This window comes from Salvelinus namaycush, chromosome 37, assembly GCF_016432855.1.
Source record: "Salvelinus namaycush isolate Seneca chromosome 37, SaNama_1.0, whole genome shotgun sequence".
Lineage (NCBI taxonomy): Eukaryota > Metazoa > Chordata > Actinopteri > Salmoniformes > Salmonidae > Salvelinus > Salvelinus namaycush.
The window spans coordinates 3,915,600-3,934,899 of NC_052343.1; the positions used below are offsets into that span (position 1 = coordinate 3,915,600).

The window sequence follows — 19,300 nt, forward strand, 5'->3', positions numbered from 1 at the left end:
TTGTATTTATTATGGATCCCCATTAGCTTCTGCCAAGGCCATATCTACAACGCAAAATCCATGCGTATGTGTGTGTATAGTGCGTATGTTATCATGTGTTTGTATGCATGTGTCTGTGCCTGTGCTTGTGTTACTTCATAGTCCCTGCTGTTCCTTAAGTTGTATTCTTACCTGCTTTTTAAATATGATTCTACTGCTTGCATCAGTTACCTGATGTGGAATAGAGTTCCATGCAGTCATGGCTCTATGTAGTACTGTGCGCCTCCCATAGTCTGTTCTGGACTTGGGGACTGTGAAGAGACCTCTGGTGGCATGTCTTGTGGGGTATGTATGAGTGTCCGAGCTGTGTGCTAGTATTTTAAAACAGACAGCTCGGTACCTTCAGCTTGTCAACACCTCTTACAAAAACAAGTCATGAGGAAGTCAATCTCTCTTCCACTTTGAGCCATGAGAGATTGAAATGCATATCATTAATGTTAGATCTCCGTGTACTTTTAAGGGCCAGTCATGCTGCCCTGTTCTGAGCCAACTGCAATTTTCCCAAGTCCCTCTTTGTGGCACCTGACCATACGACTGAACAGTAGTCCAGATGTGACAAAACCAGGGCCTGTAGGACCTGCCTTGTTGATAGTGTTGTTAAGAAGGCAGAGCAATGCTTTATTATGGACAGACTTCTCCCCATCCTAGTTACTGTTGTATCAATATGTTCTGACCATGACAGTTTACAATCAAGGGTAACTCCCAGCAGTTTAGTCACCTCAACTTGCTCAATTTCCACATTATTCATTACGGGATGTAGTTGAGGTTTAGGGTTTATTGAATGATTTGTCCAAAATACAATGCTTTTAGTTTTGGATATATTTAGGACTAACTTATTTCTTGCTACCCATTCCGAAACTAACTTCAGCGCTTTGTTAAGTGTTTCAGTCATTTCAGTTGCTGTAGTAGCTATCATGTATAGTGTTGAGTCATCCGCATACATAGACACACTGGCCTTACTCAAAGATTGCTTTTTAAAATGGGCCTAAAGAGCTACCCTGGGGAATTCCTGCTTCTACCTGGATTGTGTTTGAGAGGCTTCCATTAAAAAACACCCTCTGTGTTCTGTTAGACAAGTAACTCTTCATCCACATTATAGCATGGGGAGTAAAGCCATAACATACGTTTTTCCAGCAGCAGACTATGATCGATAATGTCAAAAGCTGCACTGGAGTCTAAAAAGACAGCCCCCACAATCATTTTATCATCAATTTCTCTCAGCCAATCATCAGTCATTTGCGTAAGTGCCGTGCTTGTTGTGTGTACTTCCCTGCATGCGTGCTGAAAGTTTACTAAAGGGTTGGTAACATACTGATAGGTTGGCTATTTGAGCCAGTAAAGGGGGCTTTACTATTCTTGGGTAGCGGAATGACTTTTGCTTCCCTCCAGGCCTGAGGGCACACACTTTCTAGTAGGCTTAAATTGAAGATGTGGCAAATAGGAGTGGCAATATCATTCGCTATTATCCTCAGTAATTTTCCATCCAGATTGTCAGACCCCAGTGGCTTGTTATTGTTGATAGACAACAATACTTTTTCCCACCTCTTCCACACTGACTTTACGGAATTCAAAAGTTCAATTCTTGTCTTTCATAATTTTGTCAGATATACTTGGATGTGTAGTGTCAGCGTTTGTTGCTGGCATGTCATCCCGAAGTTTGTTTATCTTGCCAATGAAAAAGTAATGAAAAGTAGTTGGCAATATCAGTGGGTTTTGTGATAAATTAGCCATCTGATTCAATGAATGAAGGAGCCGAGTTGGCTTTTTTCCCCAAAATGTAATTTAAGGTGCTCCAAAGCTTTTTACTATCATTCATCTTTGTTTCATAGTATAGTTTATTTATTTATTTTTATTTAGCTTAGTCACATGATTTCTTAATTTGCAGTATGTTTGCCAATCAATTGGGCTGCCACACTTATTTGCCATACCTTTTGCCGCATCCCTCTCAACCATACAATTTTCAATTCCTCATTAATCCAAGGGGTTTTAACAGTTTTTACAGTCATTTTCTTAATGGGCGCGTGCTTAATAGTATCTGGAATAAGCAATTTCATAAATGTGTCAAGTGCAGCGTCTGGTCGCTCCTCATTACACACCACAGAGCAGAAAATATTCTTTACATCATCAACATATGAATCACTACACAACTTATTGTATGACCTCTTATACACTATATTAGGCCCAGCCTTTGGAACTTTGGTATTCCTAGATATGGCTATTATATTGTGATCACTATATCCTATGGATTTAGATACTGCTTTAAAGCAAATTTCTGCAGCATTAGTAAAGATGATCAATACATGTTGATTTAATTCCTGCACTGTTTGTAACTACCCTGGTAGGTTGACTGACAACCTGATCCAGGTTGCAGGCACTGGTTACAGTTTGACGTTTTTTTCTTGAGTGGGCAGCTTGATGAGAGCCAGTCAATTTTTTAAAATCACCCAGAAAATATACTTCTCGGTTGATATCACATACATTATCAAGCATTTCACACATATTATCCAGATACTGACTGTTAGCACTTGGTGGTCTATAGCAGCTTCCCACTAGAATGGGCTTTAGGTGAGGCAGATGAACCTGTAGCCATATTACTTCAACAGTATCGAACATTAGATCGTCTCTAAGCTTTACAGGAATGTGGTTATTTATATAGACCGCAAACACCGCCCCCGTTGGCATTTCTGTATTTTCGGTAAATGTTATAACCATGTATTGCTACCAATGTGTCATTTCAAACGAGATGTATTTTTTTTTATTGAATGTTTATTTAACTAGGCAAGTCAGTTAAGAACAAATTCTTATTTACAATGACGGCCTACCAAAAGGCAAAAGGCCTCCTGTGGGGACGGGGGCCTGGGATTAAAATAAATAAATACAATATAAATATAGGACAAAACACACATCACAACAAGAGAGACAACACAAAGATAGTCAGAGTATGAATGTCATCTGTTACAAGCAAGTTATTGACTTCATGGACCGGCATCTGTGGTAGAACAGTCGGAAGCAGCCTTGTGATGTCCTGTACTCGTACTCCTGGGTAGCACAGGGTTTTTGCCTTGGGAACCGAGATGTTTCTCACCATAGAGCTGCCGATGATGACAGCTGGTGATGTTGAATGGGCCGGTCTCTCAGGCAGCCTCACGGTCTGGTGAGGCTGGGAGCTCCGAGGATCTGAACCCGAGGTAGAAGCCACAGGAGAGGGAGACAGAACACAGGACGAAGACGCAGGTACCTCTGGATCCGATCTTGAATGGGAAGCCCACAAGGAAGAAGGCACTGGAACCTCTGGATCCAGGGCAGCAAAGCTGTTTCTGGTCTGTGTCAGTTCCATCTCCAAGGAGACCCCCGTTGCCAGAGGACACCGTCTTCGACTTCCACGGCGAGTTGGGCCGAGAACAGCTCCGTTCTCCAGGAAAGGGGGAGACGCCTTCGGGGATGGAACCCTGCTGAGCACCGGCCAGTCGACTGTGGAGAGCCGACACGGCGGTGAAACTTCCACCAGACCAGAGCGGCGTCCAGCTACTGGGGTGGAAGAAAAGGAAAATGTAGGCGGGCGTGGATTCCCCAGTAGCTTGTGTAAGGTTTGCTACTTGCTTGCTAAGAGTAGCCGCTTCGCCCCTGTAGTCCTCCGCAAGCAAACAGTTGCTACATTGAAAGTCGGCGCTGTCAACATTGTCCCGGAACAAAGCAAAGTAAACACAGCTCCTGCAGCGCTGGCCATGTTCAATAGCAACCTCCATTTGAGCCCGCCGAGCCAGCTAGGCTAGCTGGGCTTCAGTGTATCTCCCCCTCTGTGGAATTTGGAGGGATCCCCGGACAGGCAGCAGCGCTCACAGCAACTAAGCCCAACAGAGCCACAGGATCCAAAATAAAATAAAAGTATATAGAAACACTGTCAGCTTGACAAAAACAATAAACCGAAGTCTAACGTTCAGCTTCCGGCATTTAACAACAAGCATACGTCGCGCACAGATGACATCAGGGATAATCCACCCCCAGAAATATTAACACATCTAACAGGGACAAGGTATTAAGGTAGAATACTGTAAAAGGCTGTCATGTGCCTTTTACTGAGGAGTGGCTTCCGACTGCCCACTCTGTCAGAGTGACCATCGACTTCTTGGTCAACTCCCTGATCGAGGCTCCCCCCCCCCCCCCCATTTGCTCAGTTTGGGGGGTGGGGCCAGCTCTAGGAAGAGTCTTGGTGGTTCCAAACTTCTTCCATTTAAGAATGATGGAGGCCACTGTGTTCTTGGTACCCTTCCCCAGATCTGTGCCTTGACACAATCCTGTCTTGGAGCTCTACGGACAATTCCTTCTACCTCATGACTGTGTTTTTTTATGAGGGATTTTATTTATTTTAATTTTAGAATAAGGCTGTAACGTAACAAAATGTGGAAAAAGTCAATGGGTCTGAATACTTTCGAATACACTGTATATGCACTGACAAAGGTTTCCGCTAAGATGCGCTTACTCTTCATTTAGTATGTCGAGTGCAGTGAAAATGTGTTACTTTTTTTTGCATGTTGTCACCTTGCAAGAGTTAGTCCGTATCAATGTAGCTTGGTGCAGCAAAGGCATTTTGAAACTTTAAACTGCATGAGCTACGTACGAGTCACGTACGAGCCAAGTTCTCCGAGGTCGCCAGAGAAAAATCAACACCTAAAGTGTATCTCAATCTCCTGTGGGACCAGAGCCTAATAGCTTGTTCAGGGTGCCAGGGGTGGCATTCAACCCATTATGTGCTGGGGTGGCCTTCTTCGTGGGGGGCCAGTCCCGGTCCCAGCAGCACACAGACACACACACCAGAGCAAACTGCGAGCATGGTCTCCTGCGGTGGAAGTGGGTTAACGTGCGGCAGGCCAGGGCGGCAGCTGGAAAAAGAGCCGGGTCATATGGGAGAGAGCAGATGACAGCTGGAGAAGTTTCCGCTGTTTTAGGGAGAGATGGCTCTCTGGGCCAGCTGTTACTCCTCCATGACCGTCCCAACTCAGCAAGAGGGAGGCAGTCGTCAGTGCAGAGCAGGCCAGCAGGGACAAGCACAGAGGGATTATAGTTGGGGAGTACTCAGGAGACTGACAGCTCGGTGCACTAGTCTAACACTCAAACCATGGGGTGTGGCTGGCTGAGACAAACTAAGTACATCTCTCTACTCAGTTCTTATCTACAAAATGAAGGGGATGTAATGCTTAGAAATAGTTGAAACACAGGGCAAATCGGGGCCTAAGAGGCGAACGAGTGATAAGATACTTCTTCTTGACACATCTGACATCATTAAATACACATGGTTGTCTTGCTGAAATCAAACACAAAACACACACACAGAAGATACACTACATGACCAAAAGTATGTGGATACCTGCTCGTAGAGCATCTCATTCCAAAATCATGGGGATCAATATGGAGTTGGTCCACCCTTTGCTGATAAAACAGCCTCCACACTTCTGAGAAGGCTTTTCACCAGATGTTGGAACATTGCTGCGGGGACTTGATTCCATTCAGCCAAAAGAGCATTAGTGAGTTTGGAAACTGATGTTGGGGGCTTAGACCTGGCTTGAAGTCGGCATTCCAATTCAAAGGTGTTCGATGGAGTTGAGGTCAGGGCTCTGTGCAAGCCAGTCAAGTTCTTCCACACCGATCTCGACAAACCATTTCTGTATAGACCTTGCTTTGTGCACGGGGCTATTGTCATGCTGAAACAGGAAAGGGCCTTCCCCAAACTGTTGCCTCAAAGTTGTATGCACAGAATCATCTATAATGTTATTTTATGCTGTAGCGTTTAGATTTCCCTTCAATGGAACTAAGGGGCCTAGCCCGAATCATGAAAATCAGCCACAGACTATTATCCCCTCCACCAAACTTTACAGTTGGCACTATGCATTCGGGCAGGTAGCGTTGTCCTGGCATCCAATGGTGGCAAACTTTACACCACTCCAGGCAACGCTTCGCATTGCGCATGGTGATTTTAGGATTGTGTGCGGCTGCTCGGCCATGGAAACTCATTTCATGAAGCTCCCAATGAACAGTTCTTGTACTGACATTGCTTTCAGAGGCAGTTAGGAACTCGGTAGTGAGTGTTGTAACCGAGGACAGACGATTTTTACGAACTGTGCTCTTCTGCACTCGGCGATCCCGTTCTGTCAGCTTGTGTGGCTTACCACTTCGCGGCTGAGCTGTTGTTTCTTCTAGAAGTTTCCACTTCACAATAACAGCACTCACAGTTGACCAGGGCAGAAATTTGACAAACTGACTTGTTGGAAAGGTGGCATCCTATGACGGTGCCACATTGACAGTCACTGAGCTCTTCAGTAAGGCCTCCCAAGTGGCGCAGCAGTCTAAGGCACTGCATCTCAGTACAAGAGGCGTCACTGTAGTCCCTGGTTCGAATCCAGGCTGCATCACATCTGGCCGTGATTGGGAGTCCCATAGGGTGGTGCACAATTTGCCCATCGTCGTCCAGGTTTGGCCGTCATTGTAAATAAGAATTTGTTCTTAATTCTTAGGGATAGCCCCCTTTTGTTTTCAATTTTCACCTAAATGACATACCCAAATCTAACTGCCTAGTTAAATAAAGGTTAAATAAAAAAATATATAAAATAAATAAATAAATTGACAATTCTACTGCCAATGTGTGTCTATGGAGATTGCATGGCTGTGTGCTTGATTTTATACACCTGACAGCAACGGGTGTGGCTGAAATAGCCGAATCCACTAATTTGAAGTGGTGTTCATATTTTTATTTTCTTTACTCAGCAAAAAAAGAAACGTCCTCTCACTGTCAACTGCGTTTATTTTCTGCAAACTTAACGTGTAAATATTTGTATGAACATAACAAGATTCAACAACAGACATAACTGAACAAGTTCCACAGACATGCGACTAACAGAAATGGAATAATGTGTCCCTGAACAAAGCGGGAATCAAAATCAAAAGTAACAGTCAGTATCTGGTGTGGCCACCAGCTGCATTAAGTACTGCAGTGCATCTCCTCCTCATAGACTGCACCAGATTTGCCAATTCTTGCTGTGAGATGTTACCCCACCCATCCACCAAGGCACCTGCAAGTTCCCGGACATTTCTGGGGGGAATGGCCCTAGCCCTCACCCTCCGATCCAACAGGTCCCAGACGTGTTCAATGGGATTGAGATCCGGGCTCTTCACTGGCCATGGCAGAACACTGACATTCCTGTCTTGCAGGAAATCACGCACAGAACGAGCAGTATGGCTGGTGGCATTGTCATGCTGGAGGGTCATGTCAGGATGAGCCTGCAGGAAGGGTACCACATGAGGGAGGAGGATGTCTTCCCTGTAACGCACAGAGCTGAGATTGCCTACAATGACAACAAGCTCAGTCCAATGATGCTGTGACACACCGCCCCAGACCATGATGGACCCTCCACCTCCAAATCGATCCAGCTCCAGAGCACAGTCACCGTGTAACATTCATTCCTTTGACGATAAACGCAAATCTGACCATCACCTCTGGTGAGACAAAACCGCGACTCGTCAGTGAAGAGCACTTTTTGCTAGTCCTGTCTGGTCCAGCAACGGTGGGTTTTGCTCATAGGTGACGCTGTTGCCGGAGATGTCTGGTGAGGACCTGCCTTACAATAGGCCTATAAGCCCTCAGTCCAGCCTCTCTCAGCCTATTGCGGACAGTCTGAGCACTGATGGAGAGATTGTGCGTTCCTGGTGTAACTCAGTTGCTGTTGCCATCCTATACCTGTCCCGCAGGTGTGATGTTCGGATGTACCGATCCTGTGCAGGTGTTGTTACACGTGGTCTGACACTGCAAGGACGATCAGCTGTCCGTCCTGTCTCCCTGTAGCGCTGTCTTAGGCGTCTCACAGTACGGACATTGCAATTTATTGCTCTGGCCACATCTGCAGTCCTCATGCCTCCTTGCAGCATGCCTAAGGCACGTTCACGCAGATGAGCAGGGACCCTGGGCATCTTTCTTTTGGTGTTTTTCAGAGTCCGTAGAAAGGCCCCTTTAGTGTCCTAAGTTTTCATAACTGACCAACCTTAATTGCCTACCGTCTGTAAGCTGTTAGTGTCTTAACGACCGTTCCACAGGTGCATGTTCATTAATTGCTTATGTTTTTTAACCTTTATTTAACTAGGCAAGTCAGTTAAGAACAAAATTCTTATTTTCAATGACGGCCTAGGAACAGTGGGTTAACTGCCTTGTTCAGGTGCAGAACGAAATATATTTTTTACCTTGTCAGCTCGGGGTTTCGATCTTGCAACCTTTCGGTTACTAGTCCAACGCTCTAACCACTAGGCTACCTGCCGCCCCGGTTCATTGAACAAGCATGGGAAACCGTGTTTAAACCCTTTACAATGAAGATCTGTGAAGTTATTTGGATTTTTACAAATTATCTTTGAAAGACAGGGTCCCGAAAAAGGGAAGTTTCTTTTTTTGCTGATTTTACATGCTAGGACCTAGTGCAAACATTACAAGCAATAAACAATTAACAATTCTTCCAGCAGCCCATCATTTCCTATTCCGTTGTCATCAGTGTCATTTGTGAAGGGAGAGACAAGTGGTGTTCCGTCACATTAGGCATTAATGAACAAAACAAGTGAGAGGACCCAAGGCTGACGAGATGAAAGAAAGCACCCTCTGTGCCTGTTTTCCTTCCTGCCCCTGCCCCTCCCCTAAACCATAACTCACACCATTTACACAATTTATCCATTTTTTTCATGCTCCGGGAGACAGCAAGCTGCTTAACCGTGATTTAACACAAACTTCTCATGAGTACCTTAATCAGTGTTACAAGACTATCAGAGATGGGAAAAGATGGGTGCCGTGCTATCTACCTGATTGCCATTTTGCTTCACTGCCTGTCTCTCTCTGTTCATTTGTGATTTTCTAATGGGAAGACATGAGAAATGTGATCATCTTAGGTGTTCAATGTCAGTTTGTGACATCTTTATGACTATAACTATGTGACATTGTTAATATTTGGGTGACAGGATATGGGGCTACCTGCAGTACCTACAGTACCGATTTCATCATATAAATGGTATCAAACAGAGATTGCCATAGCTGCATGTACCATAAGTAAACCAAACCAGCATGTGCATGGTTAGAGGAGGTTAAGCTACCTTGAGGACTTCACCCCGACCAGACAGACAGACGGCTCAGTTAGCAGTGGACCACTTGCTGCTGCCCTACTCCCCAAGCCAATGAGGCCAGTCCGCTTCTGGCTCTGACCCAGCATTACAAGGGCAAGGTGAGCGAGACATGGACGACATGACCCTTAACCCAAGGTTATCGTTGTGAAAACAATCGACCCTCCTGCCCACCCTTTCCCTGCTAAAAACAAACACATAGGACTTGCACATGCTCCCTGAAGAAATCAGTCCTTTGTAAAAAGGTATTTTAGGCTCAGTACAAGATAAAAAGCTGTATTCAATGAGCAGTCAGTCCACCACTGGGTTCTGCCAAACTGAGGGAAGAAGGACCTTGACACGCGTGACCTGGCCGTCTGACGTTCAGACACATAGCAGAGTGGAACCTGAACACTTTTAACGCACACTCAGCGTAAGTACTGAAAACATGTTGGGTCACTTGAAAAAGATGGAGAACAAGCTATAGGATGAAATCTTTTGGCGCAGGTACAGCCGACTAGCGCTAGCTACCGCTACCAAGTATAAATGTATTTTACAAATGAATACTGTATTTTACAAATGAGTCAAATATCAATACTCACTACCATTGAGTATGACCCAGTTTGTAAACCCACAACAGAGATCAGGACAAGTGTGTAACTATGGCAGGCTGAGGATGTGGACGGTCTCCCCCCAATCCTCCCTGCTAGATATACTCTACCGCCACAGAATCAGTTAGTGACCCTGCTAAAACATCGACTGAGAATGTCAAACATCAAATATTGATGATAATTACTCGGATTTATGGCCGACGGATGTTCTTTGCCTGGCACTGTGATGGTCTCTGTGACCGAGCGGGGCGGGGTTCCGCCTAGGGACCATTGAATGGAGTGATGGTCCCCCCCAGTCTAGCCAAAAGCATCTGTCCCTCCAGCCGCCACACTGGAAACATCTGGAGGCCTGTCTGTCTAGAACTAAACAGCCATCAGGGAGGGGCCCATATGTCCACACTTCACAACACATTGCAAACAAGTGTGGACAGGGTAGTTCCTGGTAGAATGAGAGAACGAGTCAGAGAAATACGATACGGTTTTTCTGGAATCTGTATGCGATGGGGAAAATGTGACGAGATGGGTATGTAGCTTTGTGAGAATGTACCTGTTTATACAAGTGTGCGAGTGTGTGTGTGTGAGCATTCCGACCGGCTCCTTGGCTAAGGAGAGGGGGGGAAAACTGGGCGGAAAGGGAATGCTTATGGACACACTTCATCTACGACCGCCACTCAAGGTAAACAATGTTCAGGGAGCCATCTGCCCGGGACCCGGGAAGAGTGTGCGAGGGGGGGGGGGGGGGGGGGGGGCAACGAGCAGAAGCATATGGAAAAGCAGATTTTTCCTCCCCCTGCAGCAGTCGGGAAGGCAAATGTCAGCATGCGCTGCGTCCACGCTTGACTGTGCCGCGCTCTGCACCACCACCTGGCCCTCCTTGCTCAGCCACCGAATATGGGCAGCAGTGACACTGTGGAGCTTGTCCCCTGGGCAGACTAAACGATCACGATGCCTGCCTGCCCCCCTCCTGCTGACTCCCTCCTTGACTCAAAGCTCTTTTTCACACAAGTGAGAAAGAAAAACGGCTATTGTTCGTTTTCTTTATGAAAAAACTAACAATTTATCTCCAAAAACTTGAAAGGAATTGGACCAGAAAGCAGGCAAGCCTGAATGTTGCATTCATATTGAGACTGAGGTTTCATTTATATCTGAATTTGTGGACACTTGCTACAATCGCAATAATTCAAAAGTGCATAATTGAATGCACGGAATACATGAAACACAACAGTTGGACACACAGTGCTGTCACTAGATGCCGAAAAGGCTTCTGACAGGCTCAAATGGCAGTATTGTGGGCGGTCTTAAGGAAATTTGGTTTGGGAAAGCATTTTATCAATACGGGTCATGGATCGTATGCTAAACTTTTTGCCATGGTGTCTACAAATGACATACGATCAAGTCCATTTCCTATTTTTCGTGGATGTAGACAAGGGGATGGCTTATCCCCGACATTCATTCTCTCTCTAGAGCCGCATTTGTGGCAGAAGGTAATTGCGTCTCCTATAGCGATTAAATTATCCTCTCATATCTCTAAACACGTATGATATCCTCTTAGATATGATAGATATTGAGAATTCAGTCTCATCTTTATTATCCACATTTGAAGATTGCTGTCAGGATATAAGTCAACATTAAATGTTGCTCAATGAAGCAGCCAATAAAGTTTCACTTCACTCAATAAATCCTGTTAAAACCCAGTCCACTTATTTGGGCATTAAAGCTGCAATATGTAACTTTTTGGGCGACCTGACCAAATTCACATAGAAATGTGTGTTATAGATATATGTTCTATGTGCGCTATTTCTATGCTTGCCGTTCTTACGTTTCGTTTTTGCGTCTTTTACTTTCGGTTTTGTACACCACCTTCAAACAGCTGAAAAAAAAATGTTTGTTTATGGAAAATATATTTCACAGTGAAATACACACCTCTACACAATACTTGCTTGTTTTTGTCACAAACTGAAATTAGGTGAACTATTAGAATTTTAGCAACCAAGAAATGCCGATTTCCGCATAGTGCATCTTTAATATACAAAACATCTCTGGCATGGTTTGGCGAAGTTGAATTATGAGAACATTTACAAAGAGGTTGAACGAGATCTAAACATTTGGGAGAAGTTGCCTGCTTCCTTACAAACAACGGTTGCTTCCATAAAGATGAGTGTTGCCACGTATTAACTTCCTAAGCAATGACGATTCCACTCTTTCCACCACTAGGTTATTGGTTAAGGTTGATAGGATTGATAAACTTGTACGTAAATACCTTTGGAATGGAAAACATCCAAAGATCCGGTACCTCAAACCGGATCTTTGGACACTTGCATTAGAAAATGTTAATATTTACCACCAGTTTTTCCAGTTACGCTGGAACTCGTTTTTTCCTATTAGATTACAATACGGGTTATTTTCTGGCATAACTATTAAGAAATGCATGTTATACTATGGTCACATTATCTCTAATACTAAATATAATTTGGGGTGGGTTGAGAAGTGAATAGGTGTAACTGGAAGAGGCATCTCCATACCCCTCTGTGGCATAACCAGGCTGTTACTTCAGGTACTAAAGCATTTGAGTCAAAAGTCTGGTCTGCAAAATGGGTCAATAATCGAGAGGAAATACATGCATTTAACTCAGAGGGTCTCCTTAGTTTTCAGTTTGCCGGGGTCATCGCTCTTTCTTCATCTTAGACTAGGGTGAGCACCTATGGGACCCCATGGGGTACGCGTTTGGGAAGGCACCCTGTGATTGGATGGGAATGTAAAACAATTCACCGAGGTTGTGTCAGTCATTTACTCTCATCTTCAATTACTCAAGCGGAAAGATCTTTCAATTGTTAAAAGCGTGGACAAAAGGATATGACTATTGATGATGAGGCTATTGATTGGGAGAATGTCTGGGAGAATATATTTCACTCAAAAAGAACCCACACCATCAGTTAATTCATTTGAAGCTCATAGGTCATACTTGACACCACTTGTAAGATTTCATGCGAAACAGTCTCCAAGCCCAAACTGTGACCTATGTTCCCTCAATAAACTTGACACATATAAACATATGATATGGGATTGTTCTGACGAGTTCCGGAGGACAGTATTCTCTCTGACACGATTGATAAAACTGTACCCCTTGAATCAATCTCTCTGTTAATGACAGATCAGGTATGCAGCTGAATGACAAACAGCGCACGGCTTAGCTGACTGGTGCCAAAAAACGTGTCCAGCACCGGTTGCCACCACATGACCTTCATATAAGGAAATGGTTGGCTTATTTTCAGGACATTTTTATGTTGGGAGTTACATTTTTTTATAGTATGCATTGTTAGGGATTGGGAGGGCTGGGTTAAAAAGGAGGCAAATATTTTTTTATTATTTTTATTGTATTGCCTTTGTGATCTAATAAAAACAATTGTTCACAAAAAACATTTGCAAATCTGACAAGACGATAGAGGTTATTCATATGATCAAATGTACCACCACAAACAATTTTTTTAATTATAAATTGAATTCACAAGACTCACTAGATTGATGCTGTGAATGAAACATATTTGGGATGTTGACATATAAATATAAAATAAATCACTACAGTCGCTATTGTTCTAGAGCAGAGTATTGTAACTATGGTTGAAAACTTGAATACACCAGCCACAGCATAGGGCTAGGCTAAAGCTAAAATGGATATCCAAAACGTATCAAAAGACAAGCTAAATGCTACTTGACCTCTCGTTTGACATACTTCCTTAAAAGCCTATGAAGCGGTGTCATCACATTAAAACATTGAAGCAGATACTTGTAAGAGAGCATTTATCAAGAGGCTTGTTTGATTAATTTCACCATTTAGAATGGGACCGTAGTGGAGAGCCAAGGACAGCTCTCGTCATGCAGCAGAGAACAGGCAGTCAAGGGGAAGGCTGGGCAACACCAAATGTCTTATTAATTTGTTGCGACTGCAGGGCATGAAAAGCCTGCTTTCTTGCCATCTGAGGCCAAAAGAGCCCACTGCCATGAGCTCGCAAACACACACGCAAATACACACACTTTCCAAGCAGTTGCTGGCCACATTGCTTGCCTACATTCGTGTGCAGTGGTGGGGAAAACTACAGAAGCACCCTTGATTAGCTTAATAAAGGGACCACCAGGGTAAAAGCTTTTTTCTTATGGATATTACCCACAGACTGACTGTAGACCAACACTATATCACATGTAGAACAGGAACCATGGATTTAAACAAGGGTCTTATGGGCTGACCAGGGCCCCCAAAAACAGAAAATCTAGCCAACTGTAACACGACAGGGTTAGAGGTTTATCCAACATGTCACATGGTAAGAGTTGAGTTGTATCCTTTGAGAGATGCCATTTAAAATGGACACAATAAATATATTGTTTTCTCATGGTAGCAAGGTCCTAGATGAAAAAGGCTGAACACATAAAACCAAAATGTCAAAAAGAGTGTCTAGCGCCATTGTATAAATGGAATGCATTGCACAAGATGGTATTTATCGTCTCTTTTAGGAGGGAAATATTTCTATAGCACAAACGTGTTTATTTGTCGAGAGAGAGAGAGAAAAGAAAAAAACGTTGGCTTTCACCAGGTACAGCATTCTCTTCCACTGTGGCTAGCATCTTTCCAAATACAAAAAATACATAACACCAGCAACTAGAAAGGTAAAGTTCTCGCTGAAACAATAGTAGAATAACCAATGCATTTTGTATGAATGGCAAGATTGAGGTGGGAGCAGCCATATTAAAGCCCCTATGCAGTCATTTTAATTTTATTTTGAAATCATCAGTGGGTGTTTACTTCATTAAAATAACTCAAAATATATATTTTTAATTTATTTCCTTGAGCCTCCTTTTGCCATCGAAATGCTCAATCTGGTCATGTGGTTGTGTTGATACAAATGTCAATATTTCTACATACACAGCCCTGATTGGCAGATAGGACCTACCCCGCTTACCCCTTCAAAGTAGGAGGATACACTATGCAAATAAACAGTGACTGGATATTGGTCAGAATAATACAATCAGATTGTGATGTCATGCGGTGAGCCAAAAACTCCATCCCACCTAAACATGCTTAAATGCAAATACAAAAAGCTCTTACACTAGTAAAATATCATAATTTGTACAATTTCAGAGTTATTTAAACCTCATAGTGGGGAAATATCAAGAAAACATGAAAATCATGTTGACTGCACTGCCCCTTTAACAAAGTTGACATGGGTTCTCTCATTTAGTTTTGAAGAATCCACATTTCTGTGTCATCAACTTTAGAAATCGAGCTATGGTTCTTATACTTCTAAAAATTCTATTGACCATTAAATACTGAAATATTGTGGTCAGAGACGTTATGAGATTGTGTGCTGGTCTTAAAAAATGTAATTAAAAAGTATCAGCTCAAAAAGCACATCTATTAAACGTATAGCCATTGGTTTTGCTATATGAGTAGGAGAGGTGGAAGAAAAATATAAAATTAATAAGTAAAGATTCCATACAATTCTGTGCGTGTCCTTGCTACTGCAAGTACACTAATATCAAAGAGGGGGGAAAATTACTCACTTGGATGGATGAAAATCAATACCAGAAAAGAATGGGCAAAACGCAGCGAGCGCCAAGCTCCGATGCCTATTCAAAGGAAACATTTTAATTTCCTCCACAAAGACACCCCAGCTGTGTTACAAGCCGAAGACTAGCTCCCTGAGGTCAAGTCTCCTTTTAGTGGGACTCTGGTACTTGAGCTGAAGGCCTTGTTGGTGAGAGAGTACGGTTAATAGATTTTCTTTCTTCCCTGAGCTGTTGTTGTACAAAACTATTATGGATTCAGAAAAATTCTTGCTGGGGCTCTTTTGTGCCTGGGGTCTATGGTAAAAAGAGAACGCAACAACAGACTTTGCCTAAAAACCTGGCCTTCAAGCAGAAATGCAATTCACCAGCTCCCCATCTGACAGCAGCAGTCCATTTTCGCTGCAACAATGGCTGCCCGTTTTCTGTCCCTGTTTAGCCAGCCGGTGTGAAACAATCAGGTGGGAAGCAAGGTGACAGGTAATGTAGAGTTAAAGGGGAAGGGATGTTGGCTGTTGGTGCCCAGCAGTGTTCACACTCTGTGACCCCTCAACACTGGACCCCTGCCACCCCCAGACTCAAAGGGACTGATCAGAAAACAAAGGATCAGGGACATCGATATATAACTGTGCCTCGTGCAAGCGTTGTCTATTCCACTGAGTGAGTGGATGGGTGACAGGAAGTTATCTAGAGAGCAGACCATGTTTCATGAAAAGGAATGGCAAACTCTGCCATCACAACCACAGTGAAAGTCATTTATGAGGGAACAAGATGGAATTTCAGTTCTGTGTAGTCCTGTACGCTTTGTCAAGGCTGGAGTGAGAGGAGGAATGGAGAATCTAATTGGATAGTGGTATGTTCAAACCGCAGTGCCCTTGAAGCTGGGGGAATAATACTGGAGGCTACAGCACCATTCTGTGATTTCTAAGACACAGGAAGAGAAAAAGCCCAACACAAACTCATATACCAACAACAACAAAAACATGATGTACCTATTCACACAATCTATACAATTCAAATCAAATCAAAATGGATTTGTCACATACACGTGTTTAGCAGATGTTATTGCGGGTATAGTGAAATGCTTGTCAATTGAAGGAATGTGTGTGTGTGTGTGTGTCCAGTCATTGAGAGTGTTAGTCCCTGGGAATGCGCTGCAGCTGTTGATCTCCAGCGCTTCGGACTCGTTGTTGGACCCTGGCTCCCACAAGCATGCCCCACAGGCCCTTCCCAGAGGTGCTGAGACATGCAGCGTGGGACAGGGGGCACAGTGAGCTGAGGGGACTGTGTGGGGGGGGGGGCTCAGCTCAGTGGCCGGACCCCACACAGCTGCTCTCGTTCTTCAGGGAACCCAGCCGGGGAGCGTCACTCAAGCGCCTAATGCCACTAATGAGTGCGGCCATGCGGCAGAGGCGGGGAACTGGAGCGTCACTCCCGCAACACTACAGCCTGCCTGACTGACTGTGGTGGACCAGCCTAAGCTTGGGCATGAACACGGGGCAGGCGGGAGGAAGAGCAGCAGAGCTGGAGGTGGAGGCGGGGGTCGAGGAGAATGTGGTGGCCTGGTTGAGGGTGGCTCAGCTGGCTGGGGTAAGGTGGAATTGGCTTGGTCTGTACAGTTTTGGAAACGCATGGCTAGGCTACAAAACCACTTTTGTGAAGGGGCAGAATCATGAAACTGTCATGGCGAGTGCAGGAAAGACAGAATACAGAAATGTTTACTTGAAAATTCCAAGGAAATTAATCCTGTACAAGCCCGTTCACAAAAGCATTTACCAAATTGCTTATTACATCTCACTTCAATAGGAGAAAAAGCTGTACAACGAACCATCTTATCTTTACGAGTTTTCAGTTGGTCACCTGTGTGGCCTCCAAACGGCAGCTTTTCATTTCAGTGATGTCAGCAGTTAAGCCATACTGTGGCCCTGATCAACATGAATGGGGAGGTCATCACAGCTTTCGTCAACTTAAACACACACCTCAGTGCGTCTTTTAATGCAGAAATATGCTGTAACAAAGCTTCGAACATTCTTGAACCTGAAGCAAACTACGGCAAATGATTAGTTTACATATTTGCACAGTAATACCTGTTATTACATGCAACATTCTCAGAGGATTATTGACTGATACGGAAAATGATGGTTAACAATAGGGATGTAACAACTCACCAATAAACATTTGAACCCGGGCACTGATGCGTAAGATATGAGTGCATCTGTTGCAGCACAAACCGATCCAAATGAAGCATGCATCGGTCAGAAAACCGATTCAAATGTTAAGAATCGCCTTCGCTAATGGATGTTTTTTTACTCATATTGTTAATTCCAAAAAGTATTTATTTGTTGCGACTGAACTGTTGCGTCCCCTCCTTCAGTTCTGTAGCCTATCAAACTATTACGCATGTAAGTGCATGTGACTGTCAGATAACAACTGTGCACACTGTGCTGTATTAGTTGAGTAACAACCAATGTAAATTGTTGGGTCACTGTTACCAAATGCACTGCAGACAATTGTGTACTACCCGGAGTTGTGTAGCCTATAGGAGTGGAAGCAGCAACTCAGATCCAACTGCTGCTTGGGGTTTTCAATTATTCAGATTTTATTTTTGTTCAGTTTCATCATAAGAAATTGTTTTGCTTTAAAGTGTCAGTGTATTTGGTCATTTTTAACATGAACAGGGTCATTTTATAAAGGACAGCAATCATTTCGTATTCATTGGTCCGAGCTTAAATTCCAAACGGTCAAAACCAGGGTTCCCCAACCGACCCCCCAAATTAATTCAGAATATTTTCTTCCATAAAAAATGATATACATTATTTTAAAATCTCAGACCTGAGATGCAAAAACTCCCAAATGCAATGTCCCAAGAAGGAAGTTACCCTATCTAAATAATGCAAAAGTTACATTTTAACCTAATTCATGAGGAGAGAGAATGCAGGAGACAGTCAACTAATAAAGCAGGCTGCGGGAACATTATGTTGTGCTGCTGAAACGTAAAGCAGAAACAACCGCTGTGCAACCAATAGGAGGTGAACAGCACCTGGTGCTGATAATATAGCTAACTTGTTATGCAAGTGTTGCACAGCAACATATGGAGAAAAACTACACCAGTCGAGTAATTCAAATCAACAATAATCTTCATTTTAATTTGAATTTACAAACAACAAGAGGGCTTAATTGGAGTCTATTTCTTCCGAGCCCATGCCTATGTAAAATAACTTTACTGGCTGAGGTCGGCTTAAACTGTGAGACTTAACAGCATCTTTCACAATCATTTTTTGTTGTTGCTTAAATAAAACAATTTTTTGAAAAAAAAAGGCAATGTGTGTCTGAATGTCTGTATCGGGATAGCCTGTTCCAGTAACGACAGAATAAACAGAAAATACTGTCAGCTAGAGACCTAAATATCCCTGGATAAGCACTCACGATAATGTTAGAATTTTCTAAATACAGTCATATAGGTCACTAAGTTACTTACTCAAATCGGGAAAAGTTGCATTTCCCTCAGATACGATCTTGTGGCTGTCGGGTGAGATGGATGTGATTTTGACCTCAATTGACTTATGTGAAAGCCGGTTCCTGTCGTGAGTCTATATTGCGTGAGATTATACTGCGTACATAGAAGAAAATGAGGACTATCACAGGTGTAAGCCGATCCAAACATTGTTAGCACATAAAATGCAAGTATCTTTATTGTGCTGTATTCCTCTGAGCATGCCACCCAAAACGCACACAAGGACTCGGCGTTCCTGAGCGCATCCCTGATTTGGCTCGATGTCTGGAATTCATTCAGCTCAGTTTGAATTGCAGCCTCATCCAGCGAGGGTATCGTTTTCTTAGTAAGGGAGGAGAATTCACCACCTGGGCGGACTGTGAGAGGATCACGTACAAATGGAATATCTTCGGGCACGCTGTAGTCTTCAAATCTGGTGGAGAAGTTGTCCCTCAGCTGCTTGATGAAATCTTCCACC

General features: G+C 43.6%; 1 protein-coding gene across 2 annotated transcripts in view; it reads right to left on the reverse strand.

Annotated features, from left to right (window-relative positions):
* Positions 1–19,300, reverse strand: part of LOC120031117 (ubiquitin carboxyl-terminal hydrolase 45-like) — a 41,143-nt gene that overhangs the window by 17,246 nt on the left and 4,597 nt on the right. The gene's annotated exons all lie outside the window — the stretch shown is intronic.